This window comes from Mixophyes fleayi, chromosome 2 (assembly GCF_038048845.1).
Source record: "Mixophyes fleayi isolate aMixFle1 chromosome 2, aMixFle1.hap1, whole genome shotgun sequence".
NCBI lineage: Eukaryota > Metazoa > Chordata > Amphibia > Anura > Limnodynastidae > Mixophyes > Mixophyes fleayi.
In genome coordinates, this window is record NC_134403.1 from 95,847,024 (window position 1) to 95,862,367 (window position 15,344).

The 15,344-nt window shown below is 39.4% G+C and overlaps 1 protein-coding gene across 1 annotated transcript in view; it reads left to right on the top strand.

The window, feature by feature from the left end:
* The first annotated feature begins 2,275 nt into the window (after positions 1-2,275).
* ERICH6B (glutamate rich 6B) overlaps positions 2,276-15,344 on the top strand; it is a 192,822-nt gene continuing 179,753 nt past the window's right edge. The window contains exon 1 of the mRNA XM_075198034.1: positions 2,276-2,393. The gene's annotated coding sequence lies outside the window, so the exon portion shown is untranslated. The remainder of the gene's footprint in view (positions 2,394-15,344) is intronic.

A 15,344-nucleotide genomic window follows, 5' to 3' on the forward strand; every position in this document is an offset into this window, starting at 1 on the left:
CCAACTGTACAGATACAACTGTATAGGAAACCGCAGTAGTCACGTCTTTTGGAATTATATTTGATATTGTTGTAATGCCATCATATTTGGTATATTAATGTGTGAGAGGTTATGATTGGTTTATTAAATGGAGAATTGTGTCTCTGGGAAATGTCTGAGAAAAGTTAAGAAAGGTCAAAACTTTTAGAATATTTTTGAACAAACCATAGTTGACACCCAGGGGACATTTCCTCCTCCACATTAGCATATACACTGCCCCTCTGAATGTTATCCCATTTCAGTTTGCTTAAAAAGCCTGTATGTGAAGGGGCAGGTTGTCAGCTCTTGTGGTCTCAATATAATTGAAGGACTGTCCATGTGTTCTGCCTGCCCAAAGGCATACAGATTATTATACGTATGTTTATTCTCTGTAATTTCATCCCATTTGTCTTTATAACTGTTATGCATTCATTATTTGTATGTCCTTTGTTATCTGTTTGCTTTATATTCAATTGCCCTGTACCTTGGTATAACAAATCTAAAATGTACTGGGTTTTGCCCTTGATATTCTAATAGATCCATTAGCCTTTTATGAAGAATATTGCTTTACCATGTTAACCCTTTGAATGCTGGGGCGTGAATTGTTAATGCATTTGTCTAACCAGCTTAATGAGAGCCTGCATTTACATTTGTGTAACAGAGTCTTGAGGTATTAAATGTTAACCTTTTGATTTGATTGTTGGTGTGTGCATTACTAACCTGTAACCAGGAGCATTGTGTGCCAGTGTGGGACAGTATATTGGGGTCCTATTGCCCTTATTCAATAGGTGGGTGTGAGAAGCACTGCTTGGGGATGATTCAGCAAATCTATAACCTGTGTGATAGGTGAGAGAAATATTGAGCGCTGAAATCGTGTGTAACCCCATACAGTAAACACCCAGGGCCTGAGTCATTAAGGAAAGTAAGGCAAAAAAAAAGGAGTAACTGTTCTCTGGGACAAACCATGTTACAATGCAAGGGATGCAAATTAGATTATTATTTTGTGCATAAGTTCAATACTGGCTGTTTTTTCATCTAGCACACAAATACTTAATAGCATTGTTTTTAAACTGAAATTTAAAGTTGATCTAGGACATTCCATATCCCAACTATAATCTGTCCCCACATTTTAAATTTACCACCCCCTCCAATGCAACATGGTTTTGCCCAGGTGCATAGTAACTTTTTTATGCTTTGCTCTCCTTAATGACTCAGGCCCCCAAAGTCACGTACTCGGAGAGCACGTTTGTGACACACATGTATTAAAAATTAATGCTAATTAAAGCATAGGCAAAACCTTGTAATTTGTTCCTGCATTAAGAGAGCATTCAAAGCATGTTAATTAATTTACATTTATTTAAAATTAATAAGTTTAAAATGTCTTAAAGTTTCCCTGTAGCACAGTATGCATTGTACTTAAATGAGCTTTCCCCAAAAATATCCATCATATTTTCAATCTATCATTAACACTTCTGCATGCAGTAGACAGCATAGGAATTATACTTCAAATCAATGCGAAGTCAACTTTTCTTAGAAGTCATTATGCATTCGGTTTACATTCGTTTTTGGACTATCCGAAGCAAACAGCAAAGCGGATTTAATATGCTTTCAAAATGTGCTTTAAATACTTTAAAATAATGTCCAAATTTACAAGGACTTAATGCTATATGGATGTTTTTTGCAGGTGACTTGGTGGTGTCTTCAGTGCTAGCAAAAAGCAATACATAAAATAAATCCACAAGTGCATAATCAAACATCTACATAAAGCTAGAGTACCAAAAGGAGCATAAAAGATTACTAAATGCCACACAGTTTTTTAGCAATATATTCCTATGGGAAGGTAATAAGCATATGGTAGTAGCCTAAGAGATGTCAGGTTGTATGATATGCTAAACTTATAAGGCACTATTTTTCTCTAAAAATAGAGTTACCATATTGGACATGTACTTTTGGACAGAAATAATTTACACAGGCTGCATGGCTGCACTACTTTTCTACACCTATGCTGCATACATCTCCTTTAATAGCAGTACAACTATTATAAGTGATGTGTTCACTAATTTGACATTGAAATGAAAATTGCAACTTTAAATAAAAAAAAATGCTAACGGACCGCTTTAGTCCTTGCAGATTCTGTAAAGCCGAGCTCAGGAGCAGAAAAACTAAAAGCCTTTGCTGAGGTTACTGCAAACAAGCAGGACAGGCTGCTCCGCAATAGGAAGACACAGCAATCTAATGTTGCCATGGGGATAGAACACACAACACAAGACCGAAGGTGACCATACACTAGGATAAAAAGACCAATTGTAACTTTCATAGGCAGAGAAAGGGTGGGGAGTCCAAGAACAGACCAGACCTGCCGGCAATCAACTCAGGTGAAAGTGATTTACTGTTCTCTTGCTATTTAAAGTGCAGCGTGTAAGTTATTGATTGAATCAGTAATGTGACTGAGTCACTCGATTATTACCAAGAAGTTGCACAGAAACTTGTCTGTTTTTACATGTTCAATGAGGACTGGATTGAGAGTAATTTAAAGTAGTTCGTGTTTATCAAACCTCTACATAGTTACAGAGTTTACCCTGTTGATAATATCTGGCGACACAAGGATTAAGATATATGCAACATGGTGGTAATGCAAATGCCAGGGTGAGGTTTATACTCACCGTACCTGGATAGGCATGTTGCATGTGTGGTAACTGATTGCAGTGTAATCATGCAGCTTGTATGTTTTCATAGCTCTGCATTTGTTCTAAATAGCACAAAGAAAATGATCACTTCCTTTCAAAGAATACACTATGTAAAGCTTGTGTTGAGTAAATAGGGGCAAACGCAGGATTTGTAGAGGGGGGTTTCCACACCACGCCGCCAGTGGGCATGACAAGCATGTATGGGGGCGTGGCTATAATTTTAGACCGTGCTTGGCTGCCCTCCAACTCTTCCTATCCCCATAATATGCATGGGCAACGCTTTGTGCACTACTGTTAGGTGCACGCAGCTCTCCCTTTTCAAGCAGAGTCGTGTGAAGCGGGGGCAGGGTCCAGCTACCTCAATTATACAAGCCCCAGGCTTGGAGGGGGTTTCCAGGCACTAGGAAACCCCCTCTCGGTTTGCCTATGAATAGGTTACCATTTTAAGGGTTAATAGCAGCAAGCAGTTCTGTTTAGAAATCGTCTGGGATTAAAGTGAACACATTATATTAAAATACTGTATGAACAAGAACACGGACAAATAAGACTTGTGAGTAAATGAATTTATTGAAATCTGGGATCATGTGATGAAACCCTGCAGCGTTCATATGTATATGTGGCAGCTTCTGACATGGAGAGTTCTTCAGCGTGTTAAACTTACTGAGGCAGGGTTAGATATAATAGTAAATAACACCCATTGTGGGGGTCAGCCAGAACCATTTGAAAGGGTAAAATAGAACTGATCAGAATGCAGGATGTCATCACATGATCTCAGATTTCAATAACACCTCCTTCCCTAGATTCCATTTATGGTTTCATTGATAGGCTGCTGACAAAATTAACTCTAGTGCGTTTGTTAAGGAATTTAGTGTATGGAATAAATTATAATAATACACTAGTGAAGGGGAAGCAAATATAAATAGAATTATATAGGGGAAATATTCCTCTGCAGATCATTACAAATTATTTGCACTAATTACAGCTTCTCGCTGCCTTATCTCCTTCCTTCCTTACTCATCCGCAACCCCTGTGATAATTTTAAAAACAGATGAAAGTTCACCCTGCTTAAATAAACTTGGCCACAATTATTTTCCCATGTACCAATCAGATAATCTGAAAGTGATCCCCAATTTTGTGCTGAAATCTAAAATTGTATTACTGCAAAAAATATGGCAAATGGTGGATTTGCTGAGAAATTGAAAGCATTGCTGGGGGATTAGGCAATATGGATAAGTGAAAGAGGATGAGCTTCTCAACTGGAAACAATCTATGGAAATAAGCAAATTATTGATTTTTGAAGGCGGGGGTAATTTTATAAAGCCTGATAGTAAATATTAAGCAAACAAATTAATATTTTTTAGAAATATCACTAATTTGCAGACTGTCAGTAAGAATGTGTGATGTTCAGTGAATCTGAATGTGGTAATTTTTTTAAAAAGGCACTAATTGTGATCATTGGCTCAGAACTACCAGTACATGTGTTGTTCAAGGCTATGGTGAGCTCAAATATCCCCTATTTTGTATTTATTTGGCAACTATCCATCTTAGACACCTGTTTTTACCCCCCTATTGTGTATTGTAACCACAGAGCTGTAAGTGGATTGGTTTTCTAAATACTGCACTTGTTTGGGCATTTATTCCAGAACACTCCAGTTTGAGGTTCATCTGTAATTTAATTTGTGACTGATTAGTTCATAAATTAGAGGTCATTGTTATCTGTGCATGAAAGCTCTGCATGAATGTATCTCCTCCTTCAAAGTTCACTTAATTCAACTGTTCTCTCCTCTTTATCCTCCACTCCGCCGTCATCTACCAACCCCCTAGGCCCCTTTCCAATTCCTAGGCAATTTTGCTCTGCTTGGCATCCCACTTCCTATCTACTGACCACCCCTAATTCTAGGTGATCTTACTCCTACAACCTCCCCCAATGGATGATGTCTCCCACTCACTGTGATGGTTACTCCTTGGAACTCTCTTTCCCCACCTATGTGACATCTACAACATTAGACTCCCCCCCCCCCCTCTCTGATCACAATCTCCTCTCTGATCACAATCTCCTTTCCTTCTTTCACTTCTGACCCACCCAACCTCCAATCAAAGTCACGCGCACTCTACAACCCCATAAGGGCATCAACTCTATCCTCTTCCCAACCTCTTTAGAACCACACCTCACTCCAATATCTTCTCAGCCCTGCCCTTGTGCTGCTGTTTCTCTCTATAACACTATACTTTCTAATTCTATTGATGCTGCAGCCCCAGCCACTTCTCTACATCTCCGTCAAAACAAACCCCCACGCTGGCAATCTCCACACACTTGCCAACTCCTAAAGTGCTTCCATTTTGTAAGTGCCAATAGAGAAAATCCCACTCTGATGCTGACTCTATCAACTTTAAATTCATTATTTCTTCCCACCTCTCTCTCTCACTCTCTCTCTCTCTCCCTCTCTCACCAAACAAACAAGCCTACTTCAAATCTGTCATCCACTGTCAATTCCCTGCCCTCCCATTGCCATCCTTCCCCTCCTCATTCATCGCTCCAGCCCCCTTGCCATCTACTTTAATGATACAATTGACAACATCCACCACAAAATCTCTCTCCAGATCCATCTCCCCAATCATCCTTTATGGCTCCCACCTTGCCAGCCTGCATTACTTCTCTCATGCAAGATCCTAACACTTCTCTCTTCCTCTTTTCCCACATCTGCGCCCTCAACCCAGTTCTCGCCATGCTCCTACAGTCGCTCTCTTAAAATGTTTGCTGCGCCTTGCTCACAACTCCATCTCCAAAAGTGTCTTTCCCTTCTATAAGAAGCCCTCTCTTGACTCTACCTTTCTATCAAGCTACTACACCATTTTTCTGCTCCCCTTTATATACAAAATTCTTGAACGACTTGTCCTCAATCGTCAACTCCACCATAAGCTTTACCTTACATATTCAGTCCCTCTCGCAATCCTGTCACCTACTTTTCCACAATATTATTATTATTGTAGATTTGTAAGGCACCACAGTGCTCCACACACCATGCAGTAGGAAAAACAGAACATACAAGATAGACAACATAATTGCAGACATGAAAACTAAGGGTATAGAGGGCCCTGCTCATGAGAGAGCTTACATGGCACAACTGAATCAAGTGGAGTGAGTGTGGTTCATAGTGGAAATTGGAGTTGTGAGGGTGCATTAATGTGAGTAGTATTATCAGGGATAATGATGAGTTTTCTGAGAGTGTTTAAAGATTTACAGGCTGTGTTAAAGGAGATTGGGCGTGTAGGGAATTCCATAAGTGAGTAGCAGCACAGGAGAAGTCTTGTAGATGGGAGTGAGAGGTGGTTACCAGAGATTGGACAAGGCAGAGGTCAGAGGTAGATCTAAAAGGGCGAGAGAGAAAAAGTATATTGATATGAGATTTGATATATATGAAGCAGTGTTGTTCAGGGCTTTGTAGGTAAGGGTGAGTCATTTGAATTGGATTCTGGAGGGCATAGGGAGCCAGTGTAGGGATTTTGCAAAGTGGTGCAGGAGATGTGGAAAGGTGAGAGAGGAAGATCAGTCTTGCAGCAGCATTTAGGATGGATTGAAGTGTGGATATATTTGTGTGGGGAATGCCAGATAGCAGAAAGTTGCAGTAGACAAGGCAGGAGGCAATGAGAGAATGTGAGTTTTGGTAGCATGTTGAGTAAGTAAAGGGCATATTCTGGCAATTTTTCAATGGTGGCGTTGACTGAAAGATAGTCTGGATGAGTAATAAAGCAGAGGACAGAGTCAAGCGTTACACCAAGGCAGCACACTTGCCAGCATGCGCTTGATCTTCAATCAGGAAATCACTAAAACCCTGATCTACTTGCTCACTTTTTCCTTTCTTGATTACTGTAACTTCCTCCTCACTGGCCCTCCCCTCACCAGCTTCTCCCTCTTACAATCCATCCTGAATGCAGTGGCCAGACTAATCTTCTCCTGCTGCCCAATTCTGCAAATCTCTTCATTGGCTCCTCATTGCTTCCAGAGTTTTGTTCAAGCTGCACACACTGGCCTACATGGCCCTCAATAATGCTATCCCTCCATATGACCTTGTCATGAGATACACCCCAGCTTGACCACTCCGCTCTGCATCAGATCTTTAATTCTATTCTCCTCTGATAACCTCTTCCTATACCCATATCTAAGACCTCTCCAGTGCTGGATCCCCCCTATTGAACTTCATGCCTTATCAAAACAGACTTTACTATATCCTGCATTCCTTCAAGCACTCCCTCAAAACTCATTTCTTCAGGCTTGCATAATGTGCCCCCTTCTAGACCCTCAAGAATATACATGCCCTCTACTTTCCGTCCACCAAATCCACCCATGTCCCTTTGAACCTACTGTCTTTCATTACCCCCTGCCTCTAGATTGTAAGATCTCACTGACAGGGTCCTCTCTACCCTATGTCTCATGTCTGTCTACCATGTTCAACCCTGATGTAATGTCTTATGTTGAATCTTCTGTTATTTATTCACTCACACGCATAGAATTTGTACTTGTATTTGTTCTTCCTGTTATTGCCAGTTCATGATTATCTATGCATATGTTATTATGCTAACTTGTATTCGTGTATCTGTTGACATGTTTATTGCAATCATGTAAGTCATAGCTGTAAACTTTTCCAGCACTACAGACTTGGTGGAGCCTTATAAATAAACATTGGTGATTTACCTCTCTCTTTTCATTTAGAAATTGCCTTTTAATTATTTTTAATAAATGTATAGTTTTTAACTAGTTCCATGTACTTTCTATGCATAACAATTCTACCTTAGACAATAGAGATTTTATAATATTTTAGATCAGAAGGTTACTTTTAGCTCTGTTTTTTATTATGTTTTTTTATGTTGTTTCTGTAAAAGGGTCTTCACAGTCCTTTATTACACATCAGCATTCTGTAGTTGGACAACTTAATTTATATCTTTTTTTAAATTTTCTGACATGGCTATTAGGGTTAGTTTTTTTGTTTTTTCTTGTTTAAACAGTTTTGTAGGGTATGATAATGCTCCTGTTGGGTCCCTTCTCAATCCAAAAGCCATTTCTTTAGCAGATAACCTCCACAATCACCAACTATCCTCTAAAGCAGAGTTTCTTAACTGCAGTCCTCATGCACCCCTAATAGCTCATGTTTTAATTATTTCTTTAATCATGCACAGGTGACTTAGTCTACTTGGCTGGGTCAGTAATTATCCTACCTGTTCCACAGACAAAAATCCTCAAAGCATGAGCTGTTAGTGGTGCGTGAGGATTGAAGTTAAAGAAACACTTATTTGAAGGAAAATCTTTTGGGGTGAGAAGGGATCCACCAAGATCATTTTTTCTGCTCTCTGAAGAAGTTTCCTGCTAAAGATCGGTTTATTAGGTTTCCTTATATCACGGTTAATTTAGTGGCTCCACTGTGTTACTGCAACACGGCTTGTTTACTTTGAATCACAAGACCGATTATGTATGATGGTAATTTATGAACGGTGATACTTTGTATCTGTATACTTAATTGAGTTGGTAACATTTTAATATCAGCTGTAAGAGATATGTAACTAACTGTTGCAACAATGTTCCAAAAAAGTAGCAAGGTGCACTTGCTACTTTTACCTCTGGTTATTTAGATAAAAACTGTCTTTTTCTATAATTACTAGCTAGCTGTAATTAGCAGTGTGTTTAGACAGCTTTCTGGTAATTGTAGCAAAATGTACACAACTACTTAAGAAATAGGGCTTGATTCATTAAGGAAAGTAAAACAAAAAAAGAGTAACATTTCTCCTGGATAAACCATGTTACAATGCAAGGGGTGAATATTAGTTTATTACCCCTCCCCTCCGCTAACGCAGTGCCCCACTTAGCGGCACTGTACTATACAGCAGCCGCTGTCAAAGAAGCGGCGGTGCTGTGTTGTATACAGCACCGCCGCGGACGCTTCTTTGACAGCGCCGCGGCTGCTGTATAGTACGGAGCTGCTGTGCATGCGCAGCAGCTCTCGTTTTTTTTTGTTTGTTTGTTTTTTCGGTGGGGGGGAAACCCCCCCTAACAATCCTGCGTGTGCCCCTGTCGCTCTAGGACATGCCCAACCCAAACTACATGGGGTTGGGCCCATGGATTTGTCCAGGTGCAAAGTTACTATTTTATTTATTTTTTTGCTTTACTTTCCTTAATGAATCAGGCCCATGATGTTCATTTTATATTGTTTTTAAAATATTAAGATCAATCTTAATTAAATGTATTGTATTTTATAATTGTAGAACAATGTAGAGCAATTTTAATTAATGAGATGTGATGTCTTGTGTATAAATCTTATTATATTGATGTTGTGGGTATCGGTTTAAATTTAGAGGGTTCTTACACCAGGAAATATTTTCAACGCTTCCCTCATATTTTTTTTTTATTTTATTTATTTTTTTAAATATCAGTCCCAGAAACTTTCATTACCAAAGCAATAAAAGGTACACACATTAATTTAAACATGCACAGATTGATTTCTAACTGCAAGTAAAGATGCAGCTTTTGATATGAAGTGTTTTCAGCTTAGTAAACAGACAGCTGCACCTGTGGTTTATAAAATGTTCCTAATTAATAGATAATTTGCTCAGCAGATGCCATTCTTGGGTACCTTGCAAAACTTCAAATTATATCAGGTACAATGTAAAAAAAATAGATTATAAAATCAGTAAAACATAAATTCAGCATATTTATGTAACAATTCAAGACTCTATGGTGTACGGCTGCGGTACCAGTTCTCTTTATTTGCATTTTCTTACACAAAACACCCAAGGGCCTTAATGACAGATTTCATTACCTTGCATTTTTTTTAATATAATAAATGAGTCAGCTGGTATTCAGTACTGTTAAGTAAAAGTGATGTGTTTATTAATGTGTTCATTGTTTGTATTAGTATGTGCTTTGAGCTGTCCCCTTTAAAATCATTGAGGGACTTTTGAAAAGCTTTAAACACATTACAAAGCATAGAGGCCTCACCCGTATGAAGCTTAGCATGATACCAAGTAATCACTGAGCCAATTTGTTGCTCTCCTGACCATCCAATTATGTAGCAGCAGCCCAGGTCTTTCTGAACGGAGGTCGCATACAACTTACCTCAATAAGACTCAGACTTATTACGATTTAGCATTTGCATATTGAGGCACAGTGGAGTTAATTACTGCAAAGCTTGGCTTTACACGTATAACCACATGCTGGGGTCATGAGTTCAATTCCTGACCATGACCTTATCTGTTTGGAGTTTGTATGTTCTCCCCGTGTTTGTGTGGGTTTCCTCCAGGTGCTCCGGTTTCCTCCCACACTCCAAAAACATACTGGTAGGTTAATTGGCTGCTATCAAAAATGGACCCCAGTCTCCCTCTCTCTGTCTGTCTGTGTCTGTGTGTGTATGTTAGGGAATTTAGACTGTAAGCTCCAATGGGGCAGGGACTGATGTGAATGAGTTCTCTGTACAGCGCTGCGGAATCAGTGGCGCTATATAAATAAATGGTGGTGATGATGATGTTACTTGGGGGATATTGAGAAGTATCCCACTTTCATATTTATTTACATATATACATATTCATAGTAGTCTATTTTAGTATGTAGGCACAACCTAGGAGTTGGTCCTAGCAAAACCTTATATTTTACAAGGAGGAAACAAACTAAAAAAAGACAGTGTTAAACTAAGTATAGCGAACAATTACTTATTTAAATATAACGTTACTATCAATCTCAATAATGAGTTGTAATAGTATTTTATTTATTTATGTGTTATAGTTTATGCAAATCCTAAAAACTATTGTTATACTTTGCCCTAGTTTGAGACCATAATGATCAGCAGCAGGTCAACCACTTTAAGCAGCTAGTCATGGGATCTCTTGTTTAGCAGCCCCTTTTCCTGTAGAACTTGTTTACTGGTGCTCAGCTGCCTCCAGGTCTTATGCACATAGCAAACGTTGCTGACCAATATGTCTACAATTAGTGACTAATGAAAGTGAGAGAAAAGTCAGAAATACCAGGTTAGTAGTAGTAATTGCATTAGTAGTTAATTGCTACTAATTTTTAAATGCAATGTGTATTTATCGAGATTGACAGAAAATGTGCATAAAACACCCACTGATTCTGTAACAAATTAATATCTCCTGTAGATTACATATTCAAAACTCTAATTTAACTTGTACACAAACCATAATTTGAAATATTGTTACCTGAGATGTGTGCTGACCTCCGTGTTTTAGTTTTGGCCCTAAAACGTCTTTATGTTTTGGTTCTGTTCATCGTCGTCTTCATCATCTATATAACGCCAGCAAATTCCATAGTATTTTACAATTGGGAACAAACACAGTAATAAAACAATACTGGGTAATACAGACACAGGTAAGAATGCCCTGTGCACAAGCTTACAATTTCCCTGTTAGAATATTAATAATACAACACCTTCATCAACCTCCTCATTATCAGGCTAGGTGCGTTTTCGGCCAATAATTGGGCAAATCAGCCGACATACGACCTTTCGTTCTGAAGTTGGGTTGATGTGTATAGTAACCCGATAGTCAAAGTCGTTCCAAAGTGTCGATTGTCGGCTCATTTAGTTGGTCATACTGTTTAATATTTTTCGACCAATGACCTAACGATCATGTAGTGTGTATGCACTCATGCTCACCATCTCCATAGAGTTTACAGAGTCAGGCTCTTTTCAGCCGATGTTAGCACTGAATGTCCTGGTGAATAAATGTAGAGAGTGCTGTAGAAGGAATAATTCATTTGTTCGTTCTGAGACAGAATGATTAATTTCAGAGTCACAGAAGCTAACGAAATTCATTAGAACATGTGGATAGCTATAACAAGGCGGGTTTGATCAGTGTGACAATGCGACAAGAATGAATGAATATTGTGCTGTCATTCTCTGGAGACTAGAGGACCAGATGAAGAGCACAGATCTGAAGGTAAATCCTGTCAGTGTGTATGCATGAATCACCAGACTGATCAGACCTTCAGTCGTAGGTACAATCATTTGAGATAACACGTTGGTCGTAAACTTCTTCAGTGTGTACCTACCCTTAAGCTAGGTACACACTACATGGTTTTCGTCCAATAATCGGCTCAATCAGCTGACATACGACCGCTCATTCAAAAGTCGGGTCAGTGTGTGTAGTGACACGATGCTCGAAAGTCTGCCCAAATGGACGATTGTCACCTCATTTGGTTGGTCGTACCATTAAATATTTTCGTTCCAATCTCCTTTCCGTTGTGTAGTGTGTATAAACTTCCGACCGATCCACGACAATCCTCCGATACTTCCTGGACCTGGGGGGGCGTGTGTATGTAAATTTTTGATGTCTCTCCCAGTCCCACGTGGTGCGGTATCCGCACATCACTGACTTGTGTTTTGTATAGATGTATATTGCACCTGTCTGGTTGCAGACCATTACACTTGTATAAAGCATGTGTGTTATTACCCTTTGCGTCTATGTTGGCAATGTATTCATATTTACCCTTTATAAACTTTAACCTTTTATAAACTATTAAAGTAATAAAGTCATATTAACCTTTATTAACTAATATTTGTGAAATACCCAGAATAAACCACACCGTGTTCATGCAACATTTTTATTGCTGGAAAATAAAAGTACAAAAATGTTTGCAATACGACAAGTGAAAAAAATAGTATTTTTAAAGGTGCTACTGGTTTGTGGCAGAACAGGTCTTGATGTCGCTTGGGTTTCTATTCCCTTTGATTTCTTTACCTACGAAACAAGGAAATAAAAAAATGTTTACCATTTAACTTCTATATCTGTAATTTATATTCAACGACATAAATACTCTCATTTTCTCACCTTGCACACTGCTCGAGATCAGTTTATGTTTTAGTCCCTGTAGCGCAATCGCAATAATAGCGGGCTTAACCTCCATACATTCTGTAAAACAGGCGCCATTTTGGTTATTATAACGGTACAGGTATGTGCCCAAAGCATTTAGCTGTCTACACATGTTCACTGAAATACCTTTGTGTAGAACTTCTTTTATATATTTTTCTTTTTCAATTTTTTCTTGTTTGATAACCGGTTTAACATTAGTGGTATCTAAACAGGCCTTCTCACCGTTAATTCTTCGTTCTGACATAAAAAACAATATGTTACAAATTAGGCGTTTACATTGCTTTATGTGACACTAGAATAAAATAAAGTCCTTCAAGCAGGTACACTACATGTGCTACTGACCTTTTTTAATGTCGTTGTCGTACTGGTCCAGTACTTTGACCATCATCTCCACCTCTCTTGGGCTCATTGGATTTGCTCTTTGCTCTTCTTGAGCATCTCCATCCCCCACCTTAACTTTTTCAAAAAAAATTTGGCCCTTCCAGCACCATCTCTGACTCTGTCTCTGTCTCCTCACCCGCAACCCCCACTGACACCTTCTCCTCACCCGCAACCCCCACTGACACCTTCTCCTCACCCGCAACCCCCACTGACACCTTCTCCTCACCCGCAACCCCCACTGACACCTTCTCCTCACCCGCAACCCTCACTGACACCTTCTCCTCACCCGCAACCCTCACTGACACCTTTACCTCAACCTTAACACCCACTGACACTTTCTCACTCGCCATCTTCTCACGCTCCTTGGTGCCAAACAGGTTCCGCTGTCATTTTATACACTCAGACATGGGCGTTAGTTTCTGCTGTGGACCAATCAGCGATGATGCATGCTGAGAATGGAGCATTCCATTACATACGAAGGGATTTTATTATTAGGGAATATTCATTGCATTGCACTTTACCACTTAAATGTTTTTCTAAATTTTATGTATGGTACTAAACTTCTAGTTTAAATAAATGAAGTGACAGTGTTGCCTTCTCTTTTTATGCGGCTTTGGGTGTTAAATATAGTGAAAGCTCTGCCCCTTTAGGCTAATGTCTTTGGTATATCGTTACATCCCCCGCAAATTATGCTTCAGTGTGTACGAAATTAAAATTATTGCCCATGACAAGATGGCTGTAAAAAGTTGCTAACGGGACGTCCACTCTTCCCTTTATCGTCCCAAGGCTAGTGTGAATGCAGTCCATGGACCGAGCGATCGGAACATCGATCGCATGTTAAATCGCTCGGCATAAAAAGTTGGTGGCAAATTCTGTAGTGTGTAGTGTGCTTTAGTAAGCATCCAATTTTCAAATTCAAACTGAATTCCCAAAATGCAATCAGTGAGAGGTATCCTTGTCCACTGCAGCTGATGGGGGTGTACCTTCTATACAGAAGGGACCAAGAAGAGTAAGCAAAGCTTTAAACAACAATTGTCTGAGAAGTAAGCGTTTGTGAGTATGACAGCCAGCATCCTGTTGCACAGTTGATCTCTAAAGTTATGACAGCTATGTTATCATTTGAGGTGTGTCCAATTTCTGCCCCACCCGCTCGACAAAGGTCACTCCCACTAAGATGGCCATCTTAGTGGGAGTGACCTTTGTCGAGCGGGTGTGGCCAACCTACTGTGCAGGTGTGGCTAGCACTTTTCCTTCTATGTGTCTCACTGTTGTTCCTGAATGCTGTAAAGAAGCCCAACGATGGTGAAAAAACTTGTATCTATACACAAAAACTAATAAACCCTGTTTTAGTGTAATTTATGTGTTACATATGAAAATTTGACTTACTGTCCCTCTCTGAGTGATGGGGTGCAAAAGACTGTTCCGTCCACTGTGCCCTGAGACAGGTCAGGTGGCATGTTTCTTCTTCTCTAGTTTTACCTAGTCCTGGTCTGGGGCACAGGGGTAAACCGCTCTAGAGAGAGGTTCCAAAAAAAAATGACTTAAAATAAAAATAATATAATAATCCCAGACAGTGTAGTCTTTTCATATACATCACTCTCGCAATCCCAAGCAAAATGTACAAACAACATTCTTGGTAGAGTGAAAGGTGATGGCATAGTGGGAGAGATACAACTGATTTGATGCCAATATCGGCCATACATTTTCCTGCATATTAAAGATATGCAGTTAAACTGGATATATTTTTTTTTACGTTAATAAGCTTCAGGCTCCACTTAAGCAGGTGACCGCGTTCTCATTACAGTGTCTTGGCCATGCTAAGATGTGTGCTCTCTGATTTTAAAGATGTCCTGGCAGAAATAAATAAAATACCTCATATTGTTTCTAAATGTTGAATTCTATAAATTGCAGAGGTGTAGAGATGCTTGGTTGCATAGGGAGAGGAATCATTATCAGAAAGAAAGGAGTAATAATGCCACTGTATAGGTCATTGGTACGGCTTCATCTAGAATACTGTGTTCAGTTCCGGAGACCATATCTCCAGAAGGATATAAATACATCAGAGACTGTACAAAGAAGGACAACTAAAATGGTGCATGGTCTACAGCACAAAACTTACCAGAAAAGACTAAAATATCTTAATATGGATAGTTTGGAGCAGAGAAGGGAAAGGGGGGACATGAAAGAAACTTTCATATATATGAAAGGTTTTAACAAGGTACAGGAGGGAAACATTCTTCAAATGTTACTCCGAAGGGCTCCTTTCTGACAGGGATCGATGACGACTGCTGTGGGAAGCGACTGCAACCAGTGCCAATGACTGAAGAATCCGGCGCGACTTGTTGATGTAAGTATGCGGCCATGGACAATCTACTTTACAAAGCGTTG